This window comes from Nanorana parkeri, unplaced genomic scaffold, assembly GCF_000935625.1.
Source record: "Nanorana parkeri isolate BGI_ZX_2015 unplaced genomic scaffold, ASM93562v1 scaffold523, whole genome shotgun sequence".
NCBI lineage: Eukaryota > Metazoa > Chordata > Amphibia > Anura > Dicroglossidae > Nanorana > Nanorana parkeri.
This window is the reverse complement of record NW_017306791.1, coordinates 830,678-837,202: the sequence shown is the minus strand read 5'-3', so window position 1 is coordinate 837,202 and position 6,525 is coordinate 830,678. Positions and strand designations below refer to the sequence as shown.

Sequence of the window (6,525 nt, the reverse complement as noted above, 5' to 3'; positions counted from 1 at the left end):
TAGAGTGCCTGAGAAGCAAAGAGAAATACCCGGTACTTTCAGGTATGGGGCAGCATGTGACTTACTACTAGGGATGCACCGATACCGATACTGGTATGGAGTACGAGTACCAATATTTTTTTTTCGGTACTCACGATACAGAATACCGTGTACCGGAAGTCCCATTCAGGAAGCCAGGCGGCGTGTAATGGCTCGCTAACTGGCTACACGATTAGCCGGGAAGCTGGGCGGCATGTAAAGACTCACCACCGGCTTCCCGATCAGCACGGAAGACGTCCCCATGCTTCTCGTCACTATGTGTCGAGTAAGCATGGGGCCGGCTTTCTGGCCAATCAGGAAGCTGGGTGCTGTGTAATGACATGGCGCCTGACTTCCTGATTGGTCGGGAAGGCGGCTCCATGCTCCCTCATCACAAGTGACAAGGGAGCAGGCTTCACGGGCCAATCAAGAAGCCAGGCAGCATGTAATGGAGTACTGCCCGGCTTCCTGATACAGGAAGTATCGGGCTAGGCATCGGAGCATTTGGGCAAGTACGAGTACTCAACCCAAATACTCTACATTGGCACCGATACTACTATCGGTACATCCCTACTTACTACCCTCCCACATGGCAATGTCTACGGTTGGTGAAGAGGAAGAGTGCTCGCAGCCGTGAGCAAGCTTCAGGACATGACTCTGAAATTACCGAGGGCGTCTGATCTTTGTTCCTAGCAGGGGAACGGAGTGGCAGGGCAGCACAGAAAAGGAAAGTGCTGCTTCAGAAGAGGGGGGAAGTTACGCAAACCCTTTGCTTTGCCTTGCATGGCCTGACTTCCCACATGACAAAAGTTAGGAGAGGTAAAGGCAGTTCATGAGACAGCCACTGTCAAGTTTTACGTTTACATCTCACCATGCAATTTTCTCAGAAATGGCAGTTCCCCTATCTCTGTCCTAACAGGTTCCTTTTAAGCAATACTGTTCACAGTCAGCGTTCTGGTTTAGGAAAGTTCATTACAAGTTACTTCCTCAGTGAGAAATTCATCACGCCTGCCACATAAAGGGGGTATTTTCAGAGCAGGGTGATTTGACACTAACTTCGTAAAAAACAAACACACAAGGACTAGAGGCATATATAATATTTTACATTTTTTTTTTAACTATTCTCGTTGCCCATGGCAATCATTCGCTCTTCTGCAGAGAGGTTGATAAATAAGACTTTAAGAAGACACCAAATAAATTTCACATTCAAGACAGTTGAAGGTAATAACTCTCAAAGAAAAACAAAATCAGGTTGGAAATGATAATATAAAAGGGAAATCTTATAGCTAAGATCATGTAGGTATTTCCATAATAGCTGTAAAATGCCTATTGTGCCAGGTCCGCAGGGATTTCCAATTACAGCAATAGAACAGGTCTATCGAGAACTGCAAAAGTCAGAGACAAGACAAAACAAAACTACCATTGACCAAACCGTGAAAGGCAATAGTACCAAAGAATGTCAACATTCTTAATATTAATATTTAGTTCAGCTGTATATAGTTCCACATTCATATATAATAGTGCACATGTAGTAAGGATAGTATCCTGGTATACAATGGCAGTATTCTGAAAGACAATGAAATGCCTGTATTAATATAGCAACAAGATATTGTGCGTGTGATTTCTATCCCATGTAAATGTAACCAAATATACCTATGAACAACTCACGAAAATGTCATTGTTAGGGTGGCCATACACTTTATCTGTCCCAACTGCGGCGGTCTCAGTATACCGCGAGCTGTAACCCCTCATATACTGAGCTTTGGATCACGGGAGGATGCTAGTTTGTGTCCTCCAATGACCCTTAGGAGAACTATTGGGAAAAACACTTACCCCATAGTTCCCTTTTAAGTATCACTTACAGGTCCCGTGTCCCTCTCCCAGGTTGTGAATGGACAGTGAACGGAAAAGCAGCACAGTGATGAGCTCCTCTGTCACTCTGCTCTTTCCTCCTCCTATGAGCATGTTCTTCATTAACACATGAGCGCTGCAGGACAAATGACTGGCTCCTTCTGTTTCTCCCTCACCCAATCTGAGCACTGCTGTACAGTGGATTGCAATAGGCTGACACAAAGTCAAATAATAAATACTTTTTTATATTGAATTTCCATAAGGCTCCATTCACACGAGTAGTTTTCTGCACGTATTCGGCCGTACAAAACATTTTTAAAAATGCATTTTAATGTGTATTGTTCAGACTATTGTGGGGTCCGCATGGTACAAAACCGTGCGCCCCGCAAAATAGTCCAAGCACGATTTTAGGGGTGGATTCCGCAGGCTATGGTAATCTGTGCAGATTTACAGATTTCTAGCATTTTCGTGCCGTGCGGTCTTCCGCACAGAAAACTGCGTGGGGAAAAAGTTAACACTGTAATGAGTGTCCCCGTTGGATGATTTTCCCTTTATTCCTGTTCCACAGATGACTCTAAATGTAAGACTTTCCCTCACCTTCAGTCCTGATAATGAGATTAGACAGAGAGGGTAAATCTCTCCAGAAGAAACACAGACAAGAAAAAAACCTGACCAGAGGTTCTAACCCCGACACTGTTCAAGAGAAAACAAATTGGATTTAGACACTTTAATGTGTTCCATAAAAGTGTGCCAACAACAACACACAGAGTCATTTATTCATTCTTGTATTTAATAACAAGATGAACTTTTCCTTTACTACTTGGCAGGCAGACATGGATGACACAAATGTTTCTGGGACAATTGGGTAACAATATGCAGATCACCGACATGCTTCACAAGCTCAAAATATGCCAAGCACTCAACAGTATATGTGCAAAGCTTATGTAAATGAATCTCCCCAGTGTATGAATGTTCTGTTGTTATTAGGGCTGCAACAACTAATCGGCATAATCGATTATAATCGATTATTGAAAAAGTTGTCAACTTTTTCAATAATCGATTAATCGGCTTCGGATCAGTTGGCCCTGTTCACGGCTCCACACACGCTGCGCGCCGCACCTCCTCCCCACCTCACGCTTGCCGCTGCCAGACCCGCCCGCCAGCATCCACGATCTTCACGCCGCACCTCCTCCCCGCCTCACACTCACCGCCCGCCCACATCCACGATAGGCACAGGGACGCGGGGAGATGTAGTAAGGAGGAGCAGGTGTGGGCGGATGACAGCCGCCGATAGGTCCGATCTCAGAAGCAAGTTGCTGGAAGACTGCTCAGGTAAGCCCGCACTTTCCCACACATGGTGCTCTATAATGTATTGCTGGGATTTGTATTCCTCTATAGCTGAATATACATTGTGCTGTATATTATACAGAGCAATGTACCATCAGCTATAGAGGAATACATTATACACTGCTGGGTACTCCTATATAGCTGGTGATATTCTGCACTGAGCTGTCTTGAGGACTACAAATCGCAGCAATAATACATTATATACAGCGCAATGCGGAATACCACCAGCTATAGAGGACTACAAAACCCAGCAATAGTACATTATACAGCGCAATGCAGAATACCGCCAGCTATAATGTACTATTGCTGGGATTTGTAGTCCTCTATAGTCGGTGCCATTCATTGCTGTATAATTTTACACTTTCCTTTTCACTATATTGCACACCACTATTTTTTTTCTTTTCTTTTTTACTTCTACCGCTCCAAGCTTGCTCCTGTGATGGAGTGCAATCTCAATACAAACTAGTAGTCCATCACTGGAGCCATTTTTAAAAATGTATTTTATTGTTTATCCGATTAACCGATTAATCGAACTTAATAATCGGCTAACTAATCGATTTTGAAAATAATCGTTAGCTGCAGCTCTAGTTGTTATTAAAAAGGTATCTATGGTCAGAAATAAATAAGTATTTCTCAATTGAATTTCCACAAGTTCTATCCCACTAATAACCATATTGTTCTAGAACCTTGTATACGTACTTATTGAAGATGCCTATAGGATGGACTTCCTCAATGCACTGACACCATTTCATTCAGCCCTGTGAATATGCCCTTCCTTGTGTCATAACTCACAGAGCCTGCCTTCTAAACTACAATTCAACTTCTTAACCATGTAACATTATCATTGCTTGCTGGAAGCAATGCATGATGGGATATGCAGTCTTGAGAAATGGAGATTAAATCACATCAAGCAGCAGGGAAAGAGACGCAAAGCACACTGGGAGTCCAGGAAGTTGATGAAAGTGATGGGTGGACGGAAGGCAGTACTCACTACATAAAAGGGATTTTTTGCAAGTAAGCTTTGATTGCATTATCACAAACAACTCTAATATATATTCCGATCACAATGCTGATGTTATATCAGGGTAGTGTATGATGGGACTTTAGAACTTTTTTTGATCATTTTGGATTGGTTGGGTTAGAACGTGTCAGGTTTTTATTGCTAATGGTATCACCATTTATTGGCTGTGCCACCCCAAGGCATTAAAAAGGTACAGGTAGGGGATGGATTTTTGTCCAGACTTTTAGTGCGGTCTTGTGTACCTGCTGGGGAGATGAACTCTCTTTGTCCTGGTGACCACCATGATTGAGAATGACAAAGAAACTTTAAGCTGTCAACAGAACAGAAAGAAAGAACATTTCAACACTTGTTTCGGTGACACCCAAGAGGATTTCAAATCACTTTTCTCTCACTTCCTGTGTTGTTTATAGGATAAAAATTCAGGGGAAATACCCCCAATGGGACAAACATGGATACAGAAAATCCCCATTCCTTATTCTAAGATGAAGAAAACTGATCCATTTCTGCACATCTTGAGCAGAGTGCAGGCAGTAGGAGATGAGCTTTTTGTGTTGTAAAGTGAATATCAGGGTTCATTAAACCCAATAAAGAATCCCATTGGGCAGTGCAGAGAGGCGTTACGAATGCATGGTGAATAAAAAAGTAACAGGATCTTCTTTTCCCCATAGTAAGTGATATATTCACACATCAGCAACACTAGCCACTCAGGTCAGATCCAGACCTCCATGACACTTCAGAAAAAATAATAACTTTCCATTAATTTGCTTAATTCTAGGAGCCCCCACACAGTGACCAAGTACAAGAGTTGCAGCCTCCATTCCAGTAAATTTACCATCACAGCCAAATGGGATAATGTTCCCCAATATGAGTCACTTTTGCCCCATATGTGACCAACTATTGCCAAATGCCCACACTTTGTTTCCCGATACCCTCCTTGCCAGAAATCCAACAACCCTCATCAAATTGTGGCATGATATGGTCCTTTATAACTCAAAAGCCTTATTATGTCATAATGACTACTAAGCATTCTGGAACATCATACATGCTGCAGCGTGGTCTACTAAAGGTGTATAGGTGATGGAAATCCAACAACCCTCATCAAACTGTGGCATGGTACTGTATAGCCCAAAAGCCTTCCTTATGTCATAATGACTACTACGCATTCTGGAACAACATATACTGCCTGGTAAAAAAAAAAAAGAAGTCACACACTCTTAATATTTTGTATGACCACCTTTAGCTTTTCTTGGGTACTCCGATTTCCTCCCACACTCCAAAGACATGCTGGAAGGTTATTTGGCTCCTGTCTAAATTTGCCCTCTATGTATGTATTTGAGATAGGGACCTTGGATTGTAAGCTCCTTGAGGGTAGGGACTGATGTGAATGTGCATCTATGTTAAGCGCTGCGTAAATTGTCAGTGCTATATAAATACCAATGATAAAAAATATGGAGGGCTGCATGGTCATGTGACTGCTAACACAAAAAAAAAATGTAAATTTATAGATGCAATTATGGGTCAAACATTTTGCGTTATAACAATGTCCTTTAGGTAAAGTACATTCACATATACGTCATGCATTAGGTTCACAGCAGCCCCGTTGGCTAGCTAGATTATCTACAGAAAAATGAATAATATGGATCTAGGAACAATGCAAGCTGCAAACAGGGTGAAAGTCTACCACCCAAGAGCACAGCTCCAGATAGGAACCCAGTGACCTTTTCCACTGCAGATAAAAGTTTGTTCCTTGCAGGCAACAGAATCAACAGGCTTAAAGCAGAACAATTTGTATAACCAAGAGCATTAATGATTTATCTACTCAGAAAAAGTTACAGGTTAATAAGTTATGTGTCAAAACGACATAATTGCAGTGACAGTTCTGCCACAATGATTTTCTGCCTTTATTTAAAGGTAGTATTTAGGCTGTAATAAAGACCAGTCACAACTGCCCCTCTCCTTGTGCTGGGTGACTAGCCTTGTATCCGCCCCTTCCTGTGGTTTCTTGTCGTGGGTGGGGCCTGCTGGCTCCCTCCCACAGCTCTGCTCTCTGCACAGGCTATGTATAGCACAGTGATGATGACGCGGCTACTTTTACAAGGTTATATCTTGGTTCGTAAAAGGTATTTGGTGGATTCATATATTTAAATGTGAGTTTTTGTGCTCGGAGTTCAGCTTTAAAAAGAAAGTTTTATAAAGATGAAAATGTTTCAGCAGAAATCCTTAATGATTTAAACCCTGGATGTATTACAGATCCTGAAAATGTACTGTGTATATTAAACAATTTATAT

General features: G+C 42.1%; 1 protein-coding gene across 1 annotated transcript in view; it reads right to left on the bottom strand.

The window, feature by feature from the left end:
- TBC1D14 (TBC1 domain family member 14) overlaps positions 1-6,525 on the bottom strand; it is a 103,020-nt gene that overhangs the window by 56,376 nt on the left and 40,119 nt on the right. The window lies entirely within an intron of this gene.